This window comes from Telopea speciosissima, chromosome 5 (genome assembly GCF_018873765.1).
Source record: "Telopea speciosissima isolate NSW1024214 ecotype Mountain lineage chromosome 5, Tspe_v1, whole genome shotgun sequence".
NCBI lineage: Eukaryota > Viridiplantae > Streptophyta > Magnoliopsida > Proteales > Proteaceae > Telopea > Telopea speciosissima.
In genome coordinates, this window is record NC_057920.1 from 47,255,764 (window position 1) to 47,268,855 (window position 13,092).

A 13,092-nucleotide genomic window follows, 5' to 3' on the forward strand; every position below is an offset into this window, starting at 1 on the left:
TAGGGCACGAGCACACTCGGGGAATCCCACGATGTCCAAAATTCTCTATTTTTGATGAGGAGGTACACTTCCAAAGATAATCTTACTTTTTTCAAGGCTCACATGCTGCCCATAGAAGTCTTGGTAATAAAAAAAAAAGACTTCAGATTGGAAACATATCTTCTTGAGGCGTTCATGAAGATACAAATGTCATCAGAAAATAAGAGATGGCTAGGATCTTGAATGCCTCTAGGCTTAAGTAGAGCTTCAATCATGTTGTTACGCAATAGTTGATTTAGCCTACTACCCAATACCTCCTCCGCCAAAATAAAAAGCAATAGATCAATATCAGGGGAGAGTCCCAGGTGTTCAAAACTTTTCTCATTGTGGCACTTTTAGTTAGAGCATCTGCTACCATGTTCACTTCTCTAAAGCAGTGGGAAATTCTCCAAGAAATTTGTTCTAAAAAGCCTTTGTAATACAACTATTTTTGTTGAAAGTACCAAGGAATCAATTGATTGTGAATGCCATCGACCAAAGATTTTGAGTCGCATCCCACCCAAACAAAAGTAAGACTGAGATCCATACCATGATGTAGCCCCTCCAGTAGAGCAAAAAATAGGCAACATAATTTTTTTATCTCCCAAAACATAGAATGTGCACACCTGAAGATGATCGAAAAATTCTTCCCATCACCACAAAGGATGCAAAGTCAAACCCAGGTGGTGACAAGTATTTTACCCAACTAACCAATGCCACTGCATGCATAATATTTTCTATGGTGCTAATAAGATAAAATATTATTGTGTCTAGTACCCTACCCATTTCATTATTACCTACACATGTATTATTTGACTTTGGAGAGTCGCATTCTTTTATGTCGCTCGCTTTTGCTAGTTAAATGGGTACTCCTCCAAAGGATTTAACACACAACTTAGCTTTTAGTACACCCACAGTGACCGTTGTGGGATTGGATGTAGTGTATGAACCCTGTCTGATACAGATTAGTGGTCGGGACATGATAGTACACCTTATCAAGCTTGATATGATCAACTTTGATGTGATCTTAGGTATGGACAAGTTGTTTGCCTACAGGGCTAGTGTGGTATGTGCAGAGAAGACGACTATATTCAAACCACGAGATGATGATGAGTTCATCTTTGTGGGTGACAAGGTGAAGAATCCCAAGAAGATCTCTTCAGATAAAGAAACTATTGGACCAAGGATGTCAAGGAAATCTATCCTTCGTGATGGACACCAAAGCTAAGATCAAACCGTTGATGAAATTGGTGGTGCTTCTGAATGACTTGATAGAATTCCCACCAGACCGGGAAACAAAGTTTGTTATTGACTTACTTTCGGGGTCGGCACCAGTGTCAAAGGCACCATATCAGATGGCACCTAAAGAATTGAAAGAGTTGCAAAAGCAATTGCAAGACCTTTTGATGAAGGGATTCATTAGGCTTAGTGTGTCTCTGTGGGGAGCACTGATGCTGTTCGTGAAGAAGGAGGAAAGTATGAGAATGTTCATTGACTTCCGTCAACTCAATAAACTTACAATTAAGAACTGGTATCCGTTACTAATGGTAAATGATCTGTTTGCTCAATTGCAGGATACAAAGGTATTTTCCAAGATTGACCTTAGATCAGACTATCATCAGCTCAAGATCAAGGAAAGTGATATAAGTAAGACAACATTTGTGGAGTTGATGAATAGAATATTTCAAGATGTGTTGGACAAGTTTGTGATAGTATTTATTGATGACATCTTGATATACTCCAAGAGTGCAGAAGAACATGCCAAATCTAAGGCTGGTATTGCAACATTTGAGACAGAAGCAATTTTATGCAAAATTCAGCAAGTGTGAATTTTGGCTTCCTCAGGTGGAATTTTTGAAACATTTAATCTCAGATAAAGGCATAGAAGTTGATCCAGGAAAGGTGAAGGCGGTGCTTGAATGGGACACACTAAAGAATGTCACAAAAATCCATAGTTTTTTTAGATTGGCCAGATACTACCAGAGATTTATAGAAAACTTCTCATGCATTTCAGCCCCCAATGACCCGACTGACACGGAAGGGTGTGAAATTTGAATGGCCTGATGCTTGTGAGAAGAGTTTCCAAGAGTTGAGTCAAATAGTGGTAACAGCCCCAGTGCTAACTAGTCTGACTGGTACAGGTGGAATGGTAGTGTACAACATCCAAGCTGGGATTGGGTTGTGTACTTATGTAGAACGACAAAGTAGTTGCTTATGTTTCATAGCAGTTGAAAGACTACGAGAAGAATTGCCTACTCATGACTTAGAGTTGGAGGCTATAGTCTTTGCTTTGAAGACCTGGCACATTATCTATGTGGTGAGAATTGTGAGATTTTCAGCGATCATAAGAGTCTTAAGTACTTTTTCACCTAAAAGGAGCTCAACATGAGACAAAGGTGGTGGTTAGGGTTGATGAAAGATTATGATTGCACTATTCAATACCATCCAGGGAAGGCCAATGTTGTACTGATGCGCTTAGTAGGAAATCATAGACTTTGTCGCTTGCATTGTGGTAGTTTGTGATCGGCTCATTGAAGAGGCCAAAAGTTTGGACCTAGAGCTATTGATAGAAGGTACCACCATATCATTAGCAACATTAGTGGGGTATAGCCAACTCTTGTGGAGAAGATCACTGTAACCCAACCCACAGACTTTTACTAGCAGAGGCTGGCAAATGACATTCAGGAAGGGAAACAACAGGACACAAACTTCATTTTTACCAAGGATGGGATCCTCAAGTTTAGGAATAGCTTGTGCGTGTCAGAAGATGATGAACTGAGAAACATCATTTTGAGTGAACCACACAGTTCTCCATATTCAGTAAATCCTAGTAGTATCAAGATGTATAAGGACTTGAAGAGATCCTATTGGTAGAAAGGAATGAAAGCCTATGTAGCTACTCACATTCAAAATGCCTTATTTGTCAGCAAGTCAAAGTTGAAAGGCAGAGACTACATGGGTTGTTGCAGTACTACTAGTTCTAGATTGGAACTGGGAAAATATCACCATAGATTTTTTCACCGGATTACCTCGCACTATTAAGGATATGGATTCTATTTGGGTGATCATAGACCGATTGATGAAGATAGCTCACTTCATCCCTATGCGAGTAAAATTTTCAATGGACAAGCTAGCAAGGATGTATATTGACATCATAGTCAATCTCAACGGAGTCCCAGTTAGTATTATATCAGACAGAGTTCCCATATTTACATCTAAGTTTTGGGGAAGTCTACAGAGCTATGGGTACGTAGCTAAATCTTAGAACAACTTTTCACCCTCAGACCAATGGGCAGTTAGAAAGGATAGACCCTAGAGGACATGCTCAGGGCTGGTGTCATTGAAATGAAGGGGTAGTTAGGATGAACAGATTTCACTCATTGAGTTCGTTGACAACAACAACAACTATTAGGCTATCATTGGCATGGCCCCATTTGAAGCACAATATGGTTGGAAATGTCAGACATCTCTATATTGGGATGAGGTTGGAGAGCAATGTATCTTGGGTCCAGAGTTGACACAGGCACATGTGAGAAAGTGATGTGATCAGAGAGCGGATTAAGACAACTTAGTCTAGGAAAAAGAGTTATGTAAATATAAGAAGGAAACATCTATAGTTTGATGTTGGAGAGAAATTGTTCCTTCAAGTTTTATCAACCAAAGGAGTAATATGGTTCAATATGAAGGGGAAATTGAGCCCCAGGTGTCTCGGACCATATGAGATTTTGGCTAGAGTCAGACTTGTGGCATATAGGTTGGCACCGCCCATAACATTGGCAGGTGTTCACGATGTATTCCATGTATCGATGCTGAGAAAATATATTCCTAACTTAACACATGTGTTGACTCATGAGCAACCTGGTCTTGCTATGGGCTTGACCTATGATGAGCTACCTGAAGATATCCTCGACCACAAGGACCACAATCTCTATAACGTTATTGTCTCTTTTGTTAAAGTACGGTGGAGAATCACTCGAAACAAGAAGCATCTTGGGAATGTGAAGATGAGATGCAGTCGAAGTATCCTTTTGTTTGGCTTATCAAGTACGTCGAACTTCGATGACTAAATTTTTATAAGGTGGGGGGAATGTTACACTCGTGCCCAAATCGGTCTAATTTGAACAATTCAAAATAGGTGTTGCTCCGCCGATTGTCCATACCGGTGACATGTGGGCCGTAGCAGTCAAGGAGTAAGGAGATTTGCTTACTACCCTCCATGCACATGCTCATGGTGTGAAGAGAGAAAAAGAAGATATCTGTATGGACTCTCGGATGATTGGTAGTAAGTAACTAAACCTTGTTGTTTAGCCTATTAATGAATGGTAGAATATTATCATTTTACTGTGCACAAACCCCCACTAGAACACCCTTGAAAGTAGGCAAGAACATAGGAGGAAATCTAGCTTGAACAGAGCAGATATGACCAATCGATAGATTCACCTTAGCTCCACTAATTGATTATTGATTGACCAGAGACCTTCATCCAGTGGATATGAGGTCCCCGAATGGGATATTGTTATTGGGACCCTATGCTTCGTGATTAGGCCCCTCTACACGAGCCTCATCACATCATGGAAACTATCCGCAACTTCATACACCTTATGAGGTCAAGCTAATGGGTCCGCATGGTCCAACAGTAAAATTAATGTGATTTGGGTAAAAATGCATTTTTCAGGCAAACGTATCCTAGTCACTAGGTCCATATATAGGAATGAGCTTCTAAAAGCTCATAATTCACCAAAAAAAAAAAAAAAAACCCAGAGAGGGAGAGGAAGGAAGGAAAGAAGAAGGAGAAGGGAGAGGAGCTTGGATCTACAGTTGTAGTCCACGCTCATTTTCATGTAGTAGAACTTGTTCCCCATCTTCTCCTCTCCATTTTTGTTGATTTGTGATCTAGGCTACGGGATTTTTGGCTTGGTTTCAGTTGAAATACAGTGCTAAGCCTTATGGCCCGCTGGTGTGTGAGTGGTTGAGGGTATTGAACTCTCTTGCACACCCGTGAACCAATGATGGATGGATCCCAAGAGTGTTTGGGTGAAATCTATCCAAAGCCTAGGTTTTAGGTTTATAATTGGAGATTCGATCATATCTCCCATTATAGATGATGAAACTTGTTGCCATTAGGCTCAAATGGAAGATGACGTAATCCTCCACAATATCTATGAAACCAAAATGGCCTTAGGATAGTGTTGGTTAGAACCTGAACTGAGGAACAGTTCTCGGACCAACCACCAGTCGATCACCATTGATCTACGAGTCAAGTGTGTATGATTGACTAGTGGGCAATCTGTTACAGAACTGCACCCTCTAGTCAATCAACTGGTGACTAGTTGATCTATTGGTGCAATCAACCAGTACCATCAACTGGTGGACCCCAAAATTGAGATATTCCTAGGCTTTTGGGGAAATCTTTTGGGTATTCTTTAACACTTGAATTAACACCAAAAGGAAAATGAATTAGGTCAGAGACAATCTACCAATGAGGCCTATCGGGGAATTGTTCGGGTGTTGTTTTCAGGATTCAAATCACGAAGTTTGTAGACAAAGGTGAGTGGGTAAAGGTGAGTGGGTTCCGTCTAATTTTTTTGAGGAGTGTTTCTAACTATATGAACTGTTGTATGATGCATTTTCATATATTTTAATTATATGATTGCTATGTTATGAATAATGTATGCTTTTATTCCAATTTTTAACTTGATACATTTGATGTGTGTGGGATATGGGATACCATGTGGCCAAGACTAGATTCTGGTACCGTGATTGCCATATTATTCTTTGTGTTGATGACTTGCTGCATTAAACATAGGCTTGGAAATGGGTTGCGGTGTGGCTGATTAATGATTGTGGTACCGTATTCGCCATCCTAATTATGTTCCAGTTCCTTAACTATGGCAATAGAGATATATGTTATATTAGGCTTGGAAATGGATTACGGTGTGGCCGATGGGTGATTCTAGTATCATATTATCATATGTGTATGTGTATGCTTGAGAAAATGGGAGGACAGTATGGCCATTCAAGTACTGTGATCGCTGGCCTTAAACATATATGTATAAATGCGATATACTGCTATGTAGATTGACATGTGGTCAGGAAAATTGATCCTGTACTCCGACCCCTTGCCAATAGGGGGATACGTGTTGGATAACCCATCGTGGTAGGTTTGATGAGATTTTTTGAATACCACTTCTACGGTACGATGTGATTACAGCCGGGGGTGGACCGAGCCCAAGTGATTGATGCATGATTCCGAGACCGTGGCACCAGGATGGGAGTTATTGAGGCTTGTTGGGTGACTAATTGTGCATTCTGGGACTGGCTGGCTTCCTTTTGCATCTAGGTTTGAATCATTGGGTGACCGAGGATGATTCCGTGACCAGGGATATTGCCTATTGTGTTATAGTAGCATTATTGACCGTTGACTTAGTTTTGTTGTTAAGAGGATAATAAAATGAATTCATGCACCGCATCATGGACTATTTGCGACTGCTTGCATGCCCCAATCCCCTTATTGATCTTAGTGAAGCTCACACCATATTTGTGTTCATTTTAGATGATGATGCAGGTGTGGCTGTATCGATGAGCACTGACACTTCTCCCTCCATTTACTAAGTGTGGTGGAGAATGGTGGATTGCAGAGTTCAAGGAGCACAATGTAGGTTGTGCTTGTGATGAATATGCATATAGTGCACCATGATTGAGGACGTGGCGTCTTCTATTTTGATTTATTTGAGATGTTATATTTTGTTGTAATTATTATATACATTGTGGTAAATGTTGAAAACAAGGATAAACTGCGATATGTAATATTTTATCACTTTAGTTCACCAGTTATGAGAATCAGTACTATATCTTAATTTCTGCTACCTCTAATCATTTGTGATTCTTGACTGTGGATTGTGAGATTAAGATACTGCATTTGAGATCTTGGTAGGTCGAATAGGATGGGGGTAGTCATCCTAGTAATATCTCCGATGTTGTTTGAAGTGGGGTGCGATAGTTAATGTGCATACTATACGGTCGGTGGTAGAAGGAGTGATATACTTCCCTTTGAGTAGGAGATTATGGAGGAGAGATAAGACAGATTTCTCTTTTTTATGGTTTCGATGAATATGTAACCGAGGGGATTATTTGGGAAGTGATACAGTGTTTTAGGGTTATAACATTGTAGATTTGTGTTAATAATGTGGAGGTGACAAGATGCATTATGAGGCTGCTACCATGGTTTTAAATACACATGTGATGTAAACATTTTCACTATTTGGTACTGTGTGTTGGGTTGTTTTAAATTGCCACCAGTATCTTATTTATTGTTTTAGATTTCCGTTGTTGAATGTATGTGAATGGAAGACCAGCCATTATCACATGACCGCCTGTGAGGGACTACCTCCATACCTTTTACCCATGTTTTGGGCATGACATGTTTACCGTCTACCTACATCGTCTGAGAGAAATGTAGAGCTAGACCATCTTGAGCGATCTGTGATGAACCAAAAAGGCTGACCATGGCCGAGGGAGGGCGCCCGAACCTCTCTTCCCAATTGTAGAGGGAACTTCAATTATTGGCGGCTGAGGATCTTTACAAGAAGTAACTTCTTCCACCACACCAAACCCTCCATGGCTATCTTCCCACAAAATATCCCCTCCCAGCGTCTCGGCACCACATTTAACACGCAGATGGTTCCCTCTCCTAACCTCTTCACAAGGGCTAGGAGAGCCCCCCCCCCATGGATCTACACCAAGTCCAAAATTTACTAAACTTGGACGCCAGGTTGAAGATGTTGAACTATTTTCAACACTTAGAGGGCGAGTAAATTATTGTATAATAAATTTATGCTTTTCAAATGCTATTCCACACTGTACCAGTTGTACTAACTTTGTACTAACCTTGAAACTGTGGCAATCTGTTTAAACATGCAGCAGGATCTTGTGTGGTACAATCTAAGTGCAATTATCACTGTGCTACTGCTATTGTGCCAATACCTTGTAAATACCACGTAAAACCCAATTTTACCATCTATAGTTTGTATGCCCTCCTGTACTACAACAAAGATTGGCCAGGTCTACCAAGGGATGCATACCCACTCTGCACACACCAATGCACTTCTATGCCAACACAAATATCCATAACACCTAATGTATGTGGTTCAACAATTTACCTACATCCACAAAGCAATATCCCTTAGGATTTCGTATTTTCCCAATACACACCAATTTTCAACTGTGACTACAGATCAGGACTTATCTTTCTTCTATCCTTGATAGCACAAGAACTAGGGTTCCAAAGTGATTATGGTTGAACCTACAACTTAGGATCACCCTATCCTGATTCAACCCTTGGGATTCAAAGGCTAGGGTCTATCCCCCTCCCCCCCCGCCCCCCACATAATTTTTACTACCCCTACTGTGAGGGTGTTATAAACCCCTCTCCAGTACTCTACTGGACACCAAACATAAGAACAAAGATGGGCTTATTTATTGCACAAGTTACAAGCACCATTCCCAATGCATATCCCTCAATGCTAACGTAGGCAGTGACTTAGACAAATCCCCAAACACCTAGTCTACAGTCAATCCTCCAATCACATACAAGCACTTGCATGGGAATTTTCACAAATACTTTGCATACATATGACATATAACAAAAAAATTAAGAAATGCAAGAGTTGAATACATTCCCGGAGTAATCCTTCCACCAAGAAATTTCTAGAGATGCATAGTTGCCAACACAAGTGTGCTCCCTAGTTCAATGAACTCCACAATCACCAACACCCAATCTCCAACATAACTTGGGGTTCTTCATCCTTTTGATGCTCCATACATTGCACTCCCACAATATGACATTACCATAATGCACGTTTGACACCTTTACTATGTCCAAGTTGCACAAACAAGTACAATACCCACAACCCAAAATCTAGGTGTGTACTAGACAATATATCAAACACTTATTGAGTAACTATCCAACAGCCCATTATTTTTTTTTACCCTGAATATTATCTGGGACCCGGGGAGGCCCCTAGAATTTTACTGATGAAAGTGGAAATAAGAGTCAATACAAGGGGGGGGGGGACATAGCCGCCTTACTCCAATCCAATGGAGACAATTCTCTCAAACACTCAAAAAACCCAAAGCCCTTATATTAGAAAATCAAAGAAGAAAAACAAAAGGCAATGAAAAATACTTCCTTAGAACTGGTAAACCAATTTTATCTTCCCAAAAAATTTGTCGGAGCTCCCCTGGGAGTTCCTCTCCAAAATGGAAAACCTTGTTAGAAATTGTTTCACATGCTAATTAACTTTGCAAGCCAATCCGCCGCTCGATTACTTTCCCTAAATGCAAAAGTGACGGACGGCCGAGAAGAATTACATAGCATCATAATCTCTTGGAATCAATACCACTCCTTCCAGATGCTACACTTTTTCTGGTTAACCATTCTAACTGTCATAGCCAAGTCTGAGTTAACCACAAATTCCATAAAGCCTAGGTCCGAGCATAATTTCAACCCATCCCGCAAGGCTATTAATTCAGCTATTGAATTAGTGCATTCCCCATAGAAGTTGGAAAAAGCCACCAAAACGACGCACTCTTGATTTCTAATAACCCCTCCTCTACCGCCTAAGCTACGATTACCTTTGCATGCGCCATCGACATTTAGTTTGACAGAGACAAAAGGCGAACACCAATAAATTGGAATGGGGGTTTTCTGCTTTAGAGGCGTAGCCTTAACACCCAAGCAATCAAATATTAAACCTTCTCTTAAAGTGGCCAAGTGCTTAAACTTAGCAGGATATGGCATATCTCTCACCTAATCTTTTATTTTTCCAATAATAGTACCAGCAGTGCGAGCAGCCTCACCGTGTCTTCTATTGTACCTTTCCCGCCAAAGTTCCCAAACAATCAGGGAAGGTAAAATTCCAGTTATGACTCCACCCAGGCTTATAAAACCATACCTTAGATGCAGTCCTTCCCGCTATCAGGCATTGAGTTGTCGTGTCCCTCATTGGGTTCCTACAATAATGGCATTTGGATGCCATGGGTATGCCCAGTACAATGATACTAAGAACTCAAAATAGAAATCTTCAACCCTTATAACACCTAGCTATGTTATACATCATCATTAAGAGTAATGAAACTCAGAATACTTCTCAAAACGAAACATCAGAAGGCAAAACTCACACATACACACACACACACAGAGAGAGAGAGAGAGAGAGAGAGAGAGAGAGAGAGAGAGAGAGAGAGAGAGTAGAACACTTTTTGAATAATGTCCTTAAGTTTCCAGAACATCCACTATTATAGAGGAGAGATACCCTTGGAAACACTTGTCCAAAAGGGGTCAAAATTGTGTCTCGATGTTCAAGAGAGAAGACATAGAAAAATAGATGTTAGTGAAGTCCGGTGCATTCTGGACAACGTGCAACACAAAATTGTTGATGCTGCATTCGGGACAACACAAAACACAAAATCGTCGACTCAGTGGATGGCACTCACCTAATGGTGGTGAAACCTCACTAAACGTCGGATAAACGTCAAACAGTAAAGTTTTCTGACGAACCCAATTTATTCTCTATTTGACATCTGGAGCAATACACCAAACATCTTTTTTTTTTTAAAACCCGAATATTACCTGGGACCCAGGCTTGCCCCTAAATTATTATTAAAAAATGATTGAAATAAATAATAAATTGGAGGGGGGGGGGGACTTCACCCGCCTTACCCCAAATTGAAATGAGAAACCTCTCTAACACACACCAAACATTAAAATCTAAAAATTGGGAGATCAGCTTTTTCCTCCCGAATAATACAACTAACCTCCCTAGGAATAATCTGACATGCAAGAAAAAAAGTATTACCAGTAGATCCACAGACCAAATTAGCAAGCCAATCCGCCGCTCGGTTACTTTCTTGAAATGCGAAAGAGATATTTAACCCAATCGAATCGCATAGCGAGAGGACTTCTTGGAACTAATAGCAACAATTACAAGAGTTACAAGCCCTTTGTAAAGCAAAGTTCACAATTGTGGTCGAGTCTGAATTAACCTGAAAACTGAAAACACCCAAGTCCGCACACAACTGAAAACCATCCCTGAGGGCTCTCATTTTTGCCACCGAATTAGTACATACACCATAATGGTTGGTAAATGCATTTTATGACAAAGTTGGGCCGCCAACAAAAGGGAGTTCATACACATTAGCAACTTGCCTCACCATGTCATGGTCTGGCTCCATACGCGTATGTGAAAATAAACCCCAACCCCCCCCCCCCCCCTCGACGAGAGTATAATCAACTTTTCTTTCATGGAACCCAGTTATTTAGTTCCCATTATGTTATATAAACGTCACTGCACTCTCCTCCAAAACTAATGTGGGACTAAATATATATCCCAGTTCTTTCCTTTTCTAGAAACAACATGAGTAAGTCCATGGGCTCAACAACACTTCAAAGAGACAAAAACAAGGTAAATCATTAAAAAGTATTTTGGAGCTTCTTTCGATTTATAAACAAAATTAATAGTGCAATCCTGTAGTATGCGTGTCCCTTCATTTAAAAAAAAAAAATAAAATAAAATCAAGAGGGTGTGTATGATTGACTTTTTTTCTTTTGCTAGATCACTCTCCCTAGATCACTCTCCCTAGGAAAAAATAAGGTGGCATGTCAAGACAAACGTGAACCGCCTAAAATACCTTAATTTTACATAGAAATTTTTGGACCATTCACATTACAAAATACAAAATTTATTTTTTGGATCATATAATATCTTATTCAATGGTTAGAGAGAAGTGCAAGTGCTCCCATCTACACATCGGTTGTCCTGAGTTATTGACATATGAATTTAATATCAGTAGAGGTAGTGGGAAGCATGATAGTAGCTCAATTTATTTTTTGCCTAATTTTTGGTAAGGGCAGGGCCAGGAGACGAGTCACTCTATCTAATTCTAGGCAGGATATTCACTATAGTAGAGTATGGGTATCTCTTCCTTTTCTCATTGCCTCATTCTGGTAGGTCTTTTCTTTCTGTGTCATCTTCTTCATGCAGATGCAGTTTGGAATGGTTTATGCAGGTATGAATAATGAGTAGTTATAATCTAGTCTACGTTTGGATGTCCAAAAAATTTTAGCCTTAGAATCAGTTTTCAAATTACAAATCTCAACCTTAATTTCCTTGTGTTCACCATCCAAAAGCCCTAGTTTTATGGATTTGGTGCTTTTCAATCACTAATCATCTAACTGGCCAACTAATCAATCCATCGTCATAGCTAAAATATGAAAAATTTCAGTCTATGGAAATGTTTTCCTTGGTTTGTTTGTTCTAATTTTTTATAGAAACTTTCAAATTTGAAAAAGAGAAAAAAAAAAAAGGAAAATAAAATTTGACTGGAAAACTGTATATGCTTCAGCCTATGAACTTGCTTGATAGGAATTGTTAGGTTGACTATGGATGGTTTGTTCTGTAGATTCAGATGTAAGGAAGCTGCGAACAAAACCCTTGCAGCCTCCTCCTCCAAAAGCCAACCAAAATCTCGGAATGAAGAACCGAACCAGGAGGTCCAGGACTATCCCCCTAACCAAAACCCGGGAATAATTGATTAAAAAAAGTGAAAGAGAAGGAAGAAAGAGCGGTTTAAAGAGTTTACACAGAAGAGGCAAGGATAATCATGCCAATCAAGTTATTGTTGATTTAATGTTATTATTTGTTAATTCACTGAACCAAAGGCTTAATCGAATGGTTTCTGAGGTATCACATGTACCTTTTGTTCATGGTATCACATTTTGTAAAGGTTAAATATCATTAATCAAAAGAACAAGCAACATCAAAGATATTGAGAGAAAGAGCTAGCCGTGGGATACATTTCCTTTCTCGGTTTATTATCACATGTGATAATAAACCTTCCTCTTATAGATAGAATCCTATTTTACATGTAAAGTCAATATCTTATGTATCTCCCCAAATATTTGTTTCCTACTTTAGCTTAACTAGGGATTCTATTATTTGCATTGTATATATAATCTCTCTTTGAGAGAAACCAAAATCATGGAAAATCATTCCGTTCATTATGGTATACAGAGCC